Source organism: Varroa jacobsoni, unplaced genomic scaffold (genome assembly GCF_002532875.2).
Source record: "Varroa jacobsoni isolate VJ856 unplaced genomic scaffold, vjacob_1.0 scaffold_282, whole genome shotgun sequence".
In the NCBI taxonomy this organism is placed as follows: Eukaryota; Metazoa; Arthropoda; class Arachnida; order Mesostigmata; family Varroidae; genus Varroa; species Varroa jacobsoni.
In genome coordinates, this window is record NW_019213184.1 from 277,077 (window position 1) to 290,330 (window position 13,254).

The window sequence follows — 13,254 nt, forward strand, 5'->3', positions numbered from 1 at the left end:
TACATAAAACGCCCCTCTTCCTCTTCCTTCTGCCTTTAAAGTCAATATCATTCATGGATATCTAATATATATGTTTGTTCAGTGATATACACTGAGTCATCAACTTTGTTGGTGCCTATGCTAAGGGACCCTCGGTCCCCTTTGATGTAACAAGCACAAGCAATAGAGTCCTGCTCGATGGAGCCTTCGCAGTCACAACCGTTCGTTGACTGCATCCAAATGAATCCAGTTTCACCACCCACCCACCACCCAGACTCATACATGACTTTGACCTCCCTAGCGTTCCTCTGGCAATCGACCGCCGTCAGCCAACGCATAGACGAGCGGGTATGCTGCGCAAGGAGCGCTACCGGTCAAACGTTGGGCTCTATCCGATGCATCGCTTCGGAGTAAAACGATTAGCGGAGACGGCTGAATCATGCGGCGGAGGGCCCGCTTGATGCTGCCCGCGTGCGGTACGCTCACACGATAATAGTAGTGCTAGTAGCTGATCTGGGAATAGTAACAACGTATGCGTATCGCCAGTGTAGCCAATGGATCGAATTGCGATGCAATTAGAGTTGAAACTGATGTTTGATTGGCCCCCGGAATGCAGCGCTAAGAGACTCCCACAGCACCTCGTCATCATTGCCATCTTCATCGCTGCCACCGTTGCTTTCGACTGTTGTTGTCTTCAGAAAACTTATACTAGCTTATTGTTTTCCTCAGAAGACTTTCTGCAAGGCGCGCAGATGCCAAATTCGATTTGGCAGAAAAGAAACGCGTGCTATAGTATAGTCGCCGAAGGCTGCCTTGCCGCCCGTGGCGTGATCGCTACCGAACCGTCATGAGCTCGTTAATGAGTGCACTGGCCATCATATCGCTGCCGCTACACGAACGAGAGACATTACTGTCACCATAAACGTAAATGTTGGCCAAACATCGATAATCAGAGAAGATTATAGCGTGTTCGTACGGGCAAGGAAAGACGCTCGTACACACGCGATTAGCGCGGGAGGGGGGATACTTCTAGCAACGGCGATGCACTGCCCGTCTGTAGCCCACAACAGCTAGAAGACTACTAATCCGATAGAAAATTACGCCGAATTTGTCGACGTACTATAGCTGACTCTTCTTTGAGACGGATAAGATGCATGTAATCATATAGTTATCTCTATGACGTTATAGATCAGATGGCGGCCTGTACAAAGCACTGGGTGGGTTAGGGGTCGATGCGTCACACTGGGCTCAACGGCAACTTTTGCTCGATTTGTTTTTATCGATTCCCTTTATCACTGTTCAAGTATTGAGCATGGTACTACGGATTGTTCATGTTTTTCTTTTTAAGGAAAATGGCGACTCTTGAAGAACTTGCTAACGAGTAAACGAAACATGTTATCAAACATCGCTTAACACGAATTGAGACTGCTAAGTTCTTGTAGTGGAACCGTAGAATTCACTCGTCGTGAATAGAGCAGCTAACTGTATGTGCTGTAAGCAACTTCTAACGCGCGTAGATACGTACAAACTCGTTCGTAATAATACAGAAAATGCGAATTTAACCAGTGAACAATTCTGCCGCCGCCGCCGCCGCCGCCGCCGCCGCCGCCGCCGCCGCCGCCGCCGCCGCCAATGGCGTAGCGTCACGAAATCATTAACAAGCTCCGACACTATAAAATGAATCGTCCGCTTTGTAACATGGACACGGTGCGTTTGTTCTGATGTTCAAGGCTCAGAGCAGATAAAAAGGCTATTCTATAGTAGAGGATCGCTCGCGAAAGCAATTCATGTGTGAAAATTATATCTAAATGGGTACTAAATATAGGTAGATCGTTTTGTTGAACAAAATAAGCCAATGTTAAGTCGACTATTCTAATCCGCTTTCCTTTCCCCTTCACGTGTTTTTCCGCCAACTCTAGCTATAGACAAGTTTATGCATAACTTATATAATTTATGACAGTGCACATTCGTTCAAAGTAGTTGGCGACTAGTGGCGTTGCTGGTTCTAGGAAGTTTACGAATTTCGTTACTAACTTAACCGAAAAAGCCGCTGTTTGTTTTGCAATTGTCTGAGGCAGAGTGTGAGACGTTTCGAAGCTGTGGATTGTTGAGCGGCTGTCGCCGACACTGCGCCGTCGACCGATGCCGAGGTACGGTACGTCCTCACTGGATCACTTATTCTATTCTGATCTATTTCTATTATAAAACTGCATAGACGTTAGAGCACAACGGAAGTAACGGTCAAAAATTGAACTAATATATCGTTTTTGTACCCAGCATTGTATGTGAAGTAGTTAGCTGCTGCTCATACGATCCCCTATGAAGGTGCCTAAAAGAATATGGCAAATGTTTTATACATTTCGTCCGAGTATGTGCGGCTGCAACGCCATATTACGTCCAGATATATATATTCTCCCTTTCCAGGTAAATTTTAATTTTCCAAACAGCCACGTAGAGATAGAAGTGAACTTCGAATTACTCAGCAATCAGCGGCTCGGCTTAAGCGCTGTACTGTACTTTACACAGGATCTGAAGTAAAGCCATTCTTAATTAATTTTTGTTGCGAGTATTAAAGGTGTCCGCGTCCGACAACCCGATCCTACAGAAGCTATTTTATGAGGTGCGGTCTTCGATGAGCTCGGAACACGCGCAGGGCTCGATCGCAATGCATGTCTGTGACTATATAGGAGGCTGCTGAGGCTGGCATTAAATCTATTAAAGGTCCAGAGAAGTCGAAGAAATCCAAGCTTTATCGTTACCAAGACAGTGAAGTCCTAAATAGTTCTAAACTGGCTAATGATGTGAACAAGAAGCATCCAATTTTATCTATTTAAGTAAAAATAGCCGGTGAACAACGTTGTGGGCTTTTTTTTTTTGCCTCCGCTTTCTGTTTTGCTTCAAAACTTTTTAAAAAAAGCTGGTATTTTACGGTAAAGAGAATGACTTCATTTGTATCTTTACATAAAAATGGGTGCGTGTTTATCATTTTTATGTGCGCTAAAGCATCGAGGCACTAGTACTGACATCAAATCATTACTGTCGTTCTAGAAAACGTGCACAGTTTTTATAAAGACACTGTATAATAGTATGAGATCTTACTTCTATATTTAATTTGACGTTAATTACTATTTTGCCGGGAAAATTAATGTATATACTAACAACGTTTAATGCCGGTCAGCCGCGCCATGTTCCTCTCGATGGCTCATTTCGAGATAGTTACTTGTTGCTGTTGGCATTATCGGTTAATGTTCCATTAGCAGAACGAGTTTTTTGTCTACATCCGCTTATCTAATGTGACCACTATATGAGCTACATGTATGTAAAATTACAGATGATAATACGGCCCTCTCCGGCATCCCTTCGCCGGATATGGCTGGAACATAGCGGTCCTTACGGTACTCTGGTGATGTTGATTTGCTAGACTTATTGCTACTGTTGCGGTAGAGCCGTCGCAATAGTACACGTAATGAGCTGCAGATCCAGCGAAGTCAGGGACATCCGTCCGCCAGTGGATGTGCTTGAGCGCGCAGTTTTTCGAATTACTGCTGGGTCTAGCCCACGGGAGATGACCCGTTTCTTTGCGTTTTGTTCGGGCAACCGTAATCTTGCCTGTCCCTTAGGTACATAGAGACTATACTATGTGGCTCATGTTGAAGACTTGAACCATCACCGTGGGGCATAAATCCGAGATTTGACAAAGCACTATCGTAAAGTAAATTGGCTGGAGGTCGTTATTGCATTTTGTACTCTTTTTGACGTCAATGTATTTTCAGTAGAAATCTTTCGTGTGTCAAGTGAAGAAGTAGAAAGTAATCAAATTTCGGTTTGCTCAAAACTCTGTTGGACTTGGGTACGTACGACCGTAGCGATCGTATGGTGCGACCTGCAAACATCGTTATTTGCGAACAACAAACATCGTTTACAAAAAAAAAATAATTTTAGATCTTAACCGCTCTGTTAAAATGTGAAAATGCTTACATGGCCGCAAACAGACGAACCAGCTTTTGAAATTGATGGCCAAACTGAGCGCTCTGTTATCGTTTTATCTGTAAGGATCGAGGTGATTAAATAGAAATTATCAATCGCTGAGTAACTTCAAGCATTTAGATCGATTTGCTATTTTTTATGCTCATGAGGTTTATTCGCTAGTCGAAATATCCTCTCCGTGTACGAACACCCGCTCAGTGACGAGTGCCGCAGTGTGGTCAGAGTTCAATCCAAGGCCGGAATGGACTACAGTTTCAGTTATGGAACATCATTTCTATTTAAAAATTTCACATGTCGAGGTTACCACCTATGTAGAAAGAGAAAAATTCGAGCCGTGTTTGTCATGTAACGAATTTGGATCGGCAAAGTAGATATCATCCCGCACAATGGTAGTTTTATCAATAGAATACTGGCCGATTTGTCTGCGCTAAACAAATTTATGTCTGCAAAAGTCGTTTTAGGACCGTCGTGGGTACGAATGAAAACAGGACAAACACATCGGCCTATGTCAAGCGGTCCTCCCGTCGGTGACAGGTTGGACTCGAACTTGCAGTGACGCCTGACGGCCTGTGGAAAGTTTGCGTTTCAACATGTGACAGATTGGTTACATGTGTCTAACGTATACACTAGACATGTACAGGGATGTTGAATCGATCCGGTCCGCAGAGAGTATTAGGCTGATTTATGGCGAGAGCTTATTTTTCCATTGCCAACTCACTGTGACAACACTTAGGTGACGCAGCTGATCTGTGAACGTGTTTATATATAGGAGGGAGAAAAAAGGGAAAAACCTGTGTCGCACTGCGGTGAAGACCAGCGAATGGCATTGTAACTATACAACGAATATAGATAACTCGACCAGGCCAGATTGCTACCGCCATCCAGTCCCACAAAACATCTACTAATTGCAGATACTCCATTAGCAAGCGGCAATGTAACGCCAACTTACAAGCACCGACCGTTGGAAGTTCGAGGTAGTGCTGACAAACAACGCTTCCGTATGAGCTCGATCGAGTTTCGTTGTCCTCCCGAACGTCGAACCCATAGTGGCAAAAAGACACAAGAAGATCCACGACGGTACATCTCGACAATGAATTGAGTCAATGAGTCAATGTTCTGTTGATTTTAGCCGTTGAACTTCTAGCCAATACACGATAAAGAGTGTAACATAACAATGTAGGAATTGTTTGCTAGCTTTCGACATCGTTAGTTAAGGCTTAAATTTGAGCGTGTTAGGTTTTAAAGCACTTACTTTTACAGTATGACAACTTCGTAGTTGAATGAATTCAGAGAATGACTAATGGACCGAAGCTTTACTATGAAGAGTTTCGTCGGTGTAGTTTTTGCGGCAACAAACGACATCGAAACGGATATAGATTCTCGTCCACCGAAGCTCTTTACATGTACAGAAAAATACGTTTCACCAATAACACTATGGTGTGTAACAACGCGTTTAGGCGGTCGAATCGGCTCTCGAGGACTTATCGTCAAGCTGCGATAGGATACCATCGGCCCCATGTTGTATCAGCGGCATTATATGCGTTCTACAGTTCAACATTAAAATGAAAGCCTCCTTCAAATGTCCAGGCTGTCTGTGTGTGATCAAAAACTACGGCAGTAATTAATCTACATCCGTTTACAACCATTTCATGGTAACCTAGTAGTTTTTATTATCATCAGCTGAATTTTCACGCTCAGTCGCAGCGGATCCAGCCGCTAAAATCGTTCATTGTCAGCTCGATGCGTTTATACACACCAAACTTAAGAATGAATTAGATATTGTTGGCACGGTCACAGCCATTTGGTGACTACGAGCCATGGCGCCGCCAGCCGTTAGATGCTTATCGTCCCACCAGAACTATCTCAAGGTCCGCAGCAAAAGCGACTTCAACACTAGGACTACGATTAGCAAGTAGGGCAAATAGGTGCAGGGCATTCTATGGGAGGTCGATCTCTTCCTAGCTCTGTGTACCCTGACTTAGTTTAGCTAGACCTTGTTCGGCTTTCCCAAACGAAACGGGAGCGGCTACACAATGGTCGCTCCTGCGGAGCAACAACGTGATAGATCAACGCGACAGACAAGTGTACAGGCCGATGCTCGTACGCGCCTGTACATTCGTACGTGCATACGTTTATGTGCATGAACAGCCGTAACGGCTCGTGGTGATGTGTTCTTCTTCGAAGCGGGCGGAGCGAACATTGCAGTTCACGATGCGTTTAATATAAGCCCGTGTGGGAAAGAGAGCGAAAGGAGAAGCTGTGCTATAGCGAACAGCAGAACTTTGCAGAACTCTCTTTGCAGTTTATTTTAGCCGGAACCGCCATTACGCGATGTATTACGATGACGACGCCCGATAGCATTCACGAAACGCGTTGCGGGAGGCTGCATAAGTGTGCCTGTGCGGATCTGCGGGCCTGATTAGGGGAATGAACGCTAGAGAGCGCAAGAAAAATCGAGTCTACCAACACTTCGCAAAGGGAGTCGAAATACTAGAAATGAAGCCTGCCTTCACCTATTTATATTCGGCTCTTCACATTACAACTTCACCAGCTTTGAGAACGAATCAGAGAAAAGCGGTTCGTAACGACTCGAATTTTGCTTAAAGCTTCATGCGCATGCTCGTGCATGCCTTAGGGACGTGCTAATGGGTGTGATTTTGTTTCAAGTGCTTTTTGTGAATACGTTACCCAAGAAACGAAAATACGGAAATCTAATTACTTGTTATGGCCCAAATGTGAACTAGATTATATCTTACATTCTAGCCATTGTAGAACAGGTAACGTAAGATCAATATAGCGAACGATGCTATAATAATGCCGTGATAACTTAGTGGGTAATTTATTTGCCTGCTAAACTTAGGAATACGTTGTGGTCACGATTCGAATCCGGACACAAACACAGTTTGTTCCGTGCCGGAAAACAGCCGTCTGATGAAATGCGTAACGGTGATGCCGGACGTAAAACTCGAAACGTAATAAAGATTTTTTCCTGTGCCAAGTTGTTTATTTTTCATTTTTTTTTCGTTCATCTAAGAGAATTACTCCGAAAGTGGTTAACGTTTGTCAACTGCCGGTGTTTATTGAGAGAGACCAAATTACATTTAAGAGTGACGGTGGTTGTTTCAGCTAGCAAAGAAACAGTATCTGGGTGCCAAACTCAGACTAACAAACTGGCTAGAATCAGCCAACACATATAAAGCAACTTTTACTTAATATTTACTATATACTCCTCAAAATACGTAATAATATAAAAGTTACGATAGCTCTAGTTTATTTCGGGTCGTCGCAAGAAATCGTGGAAGTGCCACACAACTTTTAAGACAATATTAGATAAATACTCGCATGCTAATGAGGCACCTTGAAGTACGACAGTAAATAACTAAGTATCCAATTTAACTTCATCGTTTCGTCTTCGATTTGCCAGTATAGTATACATATCACCATCGGTCCTCGACAGGAAGTTAATCGTAATCGCATGATCTTCTCTAGGCACTTAGCTGAAGTCTTCGCTATGGGAAAAGCATTGTCCTGTGGCCTGTGTAAGGCTACATTTTGCTTAGACAAATGAGTTTATTTGAAAGAGTTCTTTGGCCTTCGCTTTTTCGTAGCAGGCTCCTGTGCGTTGACTCTCAATATATAAAAAGCGATAGATATATATATATATATATATATATATATATATATATATATAGTGAGTAGGCTCATGGAAGTAAATTTTTATAGTATGTAAAGATATGCCGATAATGTTAGTATGTTTTAGTTAAAGAAAAAGATACAAATTGCGAAATGGAATCATCGCAACATGGAGGCTTATAATACAGTAGGTGGCATTGCGTGGCTTTGCTGACCCGCGCCATAACGGTGCAAATAAGCAAATCATCTGTGGCCATGAACCTATTGAGCATTGGCCATCATTTCCGACATAACGAATTCTCCAACTAAAAGAACGTGACATACATAGCAAGCACCTAGGTTATGGATGAGCGAAACAGGTTCCTTAAACGTAAAGACCTCCGTCCTTTGAATCCGTTACAATGGAAACGTTTTGATTTCAAAGACCCGGTTTCGCTTTGAGGTCTGTCTGTCTGTCTACTCTAATAGTGGCAGTTAGCAGTGATCTCACACATATATTAATTATATACGAAAATGTAGGTATATAAGGGTAGGTGAAGGCTCCAGCGAGCAATATTTCATAGAAGGTATTCTCTTTACTATTATTAGTTGTATCTTCACCATCGTTTAGGTATTTCTCGCCCGTTGTAGTTGCTGGGACGACGGTTCGTCACACTCCTCTAGCTCTTCGGCATATAACTGTTGACAGCAGACAACAACTGGTAGCCATATGGCAACAATGTGTTTCACAGTAGATTCAATAGCGACGCGTCTCTATGGAATAATATATGTTACTTTTGTGACTGTAGTGCGTGTCCCATTTGTTACAACAGGTATCTATCTGTTACAGTTGCTGCCGTTTGATTGCTATACGGTGTAGAACAAAAACTTCTATTGGCTTTCATTTTTAGATAATCCTTTGTGGGTACTAAGAATTGTCTTTGTAATGCTACGAATTTGCGATTATACACAGTATACAGAGATCAATTAGAGGGAAAATCACTGGGCTAGACCGTCGTCGTAGACCGCTTCGGGAACTACACTAATAATAGTGATAAAAAGATAAATAACTTAATCGTCTCATGATTTAAGTTGATTTCATGAATTGTTCCCAAAGCCGAAAATACTCAACCGCCTGCACGTATACTATCATATGGAATTATATATGCCTTTAAACATTTTAGGCCAAAACTCAAAACCGCTTATCGGCAAATTTGCACAGCGCACAACAGGAAAAAGCAGTTACTTGTGTCTCCCATGAATCCCGTCATTATTACATTATGACTTATTCCTTTTCTGTCTAGCAGCTCTATATATCTCTGAAAACATAGCTAGCAAATCATGGCTAGCTTTTACATAAAAGATCGGGCAAAGTCATTTGATCGTTTGGACATTTCTACCCAATTTTTTCGTGCAGATTTTTACAACATTCTACTATTGTTGTATATATATATATATATATATATATATATATATATATATATTTAATGATGGTTTTCCAAACCGTTGCACCCTGTATATGTATTGTGCGTGACACTTCAGGATTAACATGAATGGCATGGGCATTTTTGATACAATCATTATTATCGAGGGCACTAGAGGAAACGAAGTAGTCATGTTTAGCTAACAGCATGGACACCAAATAATAACAAAAAGCTGCTGATTTGAAACTCTCTGTTTTACGGGCCATCCCGGAAGTGGCAAAAAGTGGGTTAACACGCGAGTTGTTTTTTCCCAATAAGATAATCTGTAATATAAAGGATACTGCGAGATTAAATCGATGCAAGTAAACTTATCACACTTGGAGTCCTATTTGATAGGAGTTCTAGTAATATAATCTTTAGTGATATGCGACGGACACTTAATCAGTCGATGACCGTCTCACAGCTTACCTGCCTTACGGGATGTTTCATTATATATTTTCAATATTTTCACACAGCTCGTTGATGTCCTTGCTCCTCCGAAGCGTTGTCTGTGGCCGTCCTGAACACTTCTACTAGTTTGAATCTTATCTTCTAAGTGGAGGCCTGGGGTGGACCTTTGGTATATGAAATTCTCTGCGATATTACTTTTGCATTTTGCTACATATTCATACTCAATAATAGCGTTTTAAAATAAATTTGCTTTGTACGAAAGTTCATCTGGGCTCACTTATCTCCTGGTCCACTGAAACGAACGAATCCTGAGAAATTTATGATCCGTTAAACAGTATCTACACTATTTAGTTACATGACGACCAGAAAATGTATCGTTAATCTAAGAGAACAAGCACAGCATCGCAGCTGAGGGGCGCAGAAATTCGAGGACAACCTACCTGAAGGAACTTATTTAACAAGGATTTGAAATCGGCTAAAAAGACGAGGTCACACAGCAAACGTGAAATATGGATCGACGCTACTGGGACAACGCAACAATTTCGGATCGGCACCCGACAAAACACAATCAGGAAAGTTTCAAGATAACCTTTACTGAAGTCCAACAAAACTGGCACCGTGTTGCCAAATCAGGACATATTCATAAAAATTAGATCCATTCCGTATTTTGGTGTGTTTTATATGATGAAGTTGAGGCCACTTGAGTAGAGCACGAAGATCAAGAAGAGTGCACCTTCCAAGAAAGCTTCAGACGGGGACATACGAGTATTTTAGCTACTGGAATGAAAAGATCCTCGATGCTCTTCAGTACTTTAACCAAGACCGTTCTGATATTTAAAGGCATATCTATCTGTAAGCATCGACCTCACAGACGAATACTCTGCCAGTCTAGTCAAACTATGTTCAAACATGAAACAACGCAAAACTTTTAAACTGATGATTATTTAAGACGCATTTAGAGTTTAGGAGAACTTGAATACAGAAATGAGGTACAAAAGTTAAAATTGGCATAACATAGGGAATGGAGAGAGTATTTAAGAAAAGGCAAAACAATAGGAAAACCACCTCGTTCAAAATTATTAATCTTCTCTGCAATAAGCGTACATCTTTTTTGCAGACATAAAACCATGCTTCGCTAAACCCTAAGAGTTAAGGCAGATTGAACAACGGGGATCTGTGTGGGTGAAAACATAGACCCTACCATAAAACTAGCCACACCCAGTTTTTATAGAAGCAAATCCGATCAAATTGTGCGCATTGGCGCAAAATTTAAAATTGAAAAAAGTTAGCAGGTGTTCTTAATTACCTAATCCCTTTTACGCATCGCAGAACCCTTCGCTAAGCTTGGTGGCCTCGAGTAGTATAGTAACCGTGCATCAGTCCACTAAGTTGTTAGTACATAGTGCTTTCTATACGTAACGGGATGTCTCATTTTGCAAAAACGTCTATAGAGTTCTGTTTTGAGCAGGAGGAGGGCAGTAGATAGGATTCTGTTTTCGATTTCCAGAGAAGTGGGATAGTAAAGTATGTATACCTTAGACGGTTAGAAGAAGCGTCTTGATGCTTGGATTTAGAAGGTTTACGATTAAAGAAAGAGGATTCGGATTGGTGTAACCCAATGTTAAATTCTGTGGCTTCGATTGCACTGCAGACCGCAAAAGTGAAAACCCAGCAGCTGCCTCTATGACGGAGGTTCGTTTGTGGTTTATACACTGACGCACCATTAGTTCCGTACTTACTAGCTATTCAAAAGCGTCTTACGAATCGTTGTGAAATAAGGCGCATTTCACATAGCCTGACAAATAAATGAAGGCTTTGGAAAAACTAAGGTAATCGTCGTATCAAGTAAACCGATGGTTTCCTGCGATATGGAAAACATCTTATACCGGCGGAAAGGCCAATTGCTTTTATTTCCTACGTGAAGGAACTATCATGTGAAGCAGAATAACAGATCGCACGACAAAACAATGAAAGGCAACAGGTGTTATATCTGCATGGGAGAAAATTGATTTTGGTCACGGGCAACAAGCAAGTCACTCTTATCAGCCTTTGTAGGGGACGAAGCGGTTCCAACTTCGAACTGCCGCAGTTGGTTGCATACTCTTCTGCAGCGTAATGCGTTGTCTATACTGGCGACCAAAAGCATCGGGTCGTCCGCTATTCGAAGGCCGCTCAAAAATTAAATCAAACTTACCATCGGTTGGAAGTGGACGCACCTTCCAGTACTGCTAGCGGAACTTCCCAATTCCGAAAAAGTCAGTGAATAATTATCGGATCCATGAAGAAACGTCGGATAACAAAAGAATTACTTCAAGTCGTGTACCTCTGAACTATACCACGAACATTTTGAGACAGCTAAGGTATAGCCCCAAGGCAGCAACACGTTTCGTGGCCTATTCCGGACAAGGATCTACGAACAGTTAGCTAAAAGTGTACTTCGTCAATGAAGCCCATGGACAGTTTCCTAAAAACGACGCTTTATCCATGGAAAACACGAGGAAGTCACGAAGACGAAGAATATTCATAGGTTATAGTCCGATCTGGTTCAATGCGTGAGCGGATGAATAAAAGTTGTTACTGTGAAGAATGCTAGCGCTATTAGGAAACAATTAATTAAATTCCCATAAAGTTTAGTTACCAAAAGAAGTACTTGTGTCAAATAATGGTACACAGCCTGCCACCGGTAGGTATGAGTAGCTCCCGAAAGGTAGAAACTCCGTTTGTAGATATGTAGCACATCCTGCATTTTATGAAATAGGCGTGAGAATAATTATCGAGCGTTCAGCCGAACTAACGAAAAATTCAGGAATTGACAGAACTGAACCGACCGCTAAATTTGCGGAATCTGCCCCTACAAAAACTCTAATCGGAACATTAGTGCATCGAGAGTGACAAAACAAGCTAGACATAACGTACGCCGTATGAGCAACGGAAGAAAATCGCGTTCTCGCTAACGCACACGTTTCAGTGCAGAGGCCTAGCGCTCTCAACCGCATGGACACGATGGATTATTGTCAGAAGAACATGTTTACACCGAGTACAAGAACTCGACTTAGGTTAGGAATATTTTCTAGAATACTCCTACCCTATACGTATTTTATAAATAAATAGTTGATATTAAACGTCTATGTAAGTAATAGGGGGTTTTTAATTATTGTTGTCATTATCATCATTATTCATTAACAGTAATCATGTCTGGCCCATTGATTTATCTTCACGTTCTTCACATGTGGTCCAATCATTAAATTGTGTTGTTCCCTGCCATATTCAAGCTCTTTTACCGTGTTTATCATGCCTATGAGTTCCTAATCGTCATTGTCCTCATTTGATTTATCGGAGGGTTAACTGATCTTTATAATATTACCGCCATACGTGGATAACCAAAAGCTAATCGTCTCCATGCATATTTAATACGCGGTCGTTATCATCGCTTGGGGGTATACGTGCCCCTGTGTCGGTCACTGTTACTGCTGAGTGTGTTTATTGTCACCTTACTATATATATATATGTAAACAATTGTTCGTCGCTTAATATGCTCATGTTGTTCTTTCCTTCGTTTTTTCATGAGTACATAGCCGACTTAACCGACACTAGCAACTTTGGCGTTATACAGAACTTGGATAGGAAACGATGTTCGATAGAGGATGAAACCGTTGGCCGGCTAATAGCCGTCTGAGCAAATCTGCTTGCAAGCCATGTACCCTCAAACAAGATGATGCTAGACGGAGCTACAGCATAGGACAACTAAGGGACAAATTGCTAGACAGAGCATGGCACACCTAGATAGAAGTTCTTTTAAGGT

General features: G+C 41.9%; 2 long non-coding RNA genes across 2 annotated transcripts; one reads left to right on the forward strand and one right to left on the reverse strand.

Moving 5' to 3' along the window:
* Nucleotides 1–1,679: 1,679 nt before the first annotated feature.
* LOC147753706 (uncharacterized) lies at nt 1,680–2,867 on the forward strand. The gene is made up of 3 exons (XR_015310386.1): nt 1,680–1,791; nt 2,058–2,134; nt 2,555–2,867. It is a non-coding gene; the product is annotated as an uncharacterized LOC147753706 (long non-coding RNA).
* Nucleotides 2,868–3,064: 197 nt separating this feature from the next.
* On the reverse strand, nt 3,065–6,952 carry LOC147753707 (uncharacterized). Its single transcript, XR_015310387.1, has 2 exons — nt 5,219–6,952; nt 3,065–3,862 (listed from the first exon to the last, which is right to left on the reverse strand). It is a non-coding gene; the product is annotated as an uncharacterized LOC147753707 (long non-coding RNA).
* Between the last annotated feature and the right edge of the window lie 6,302 nt (nt 6,953–13,254).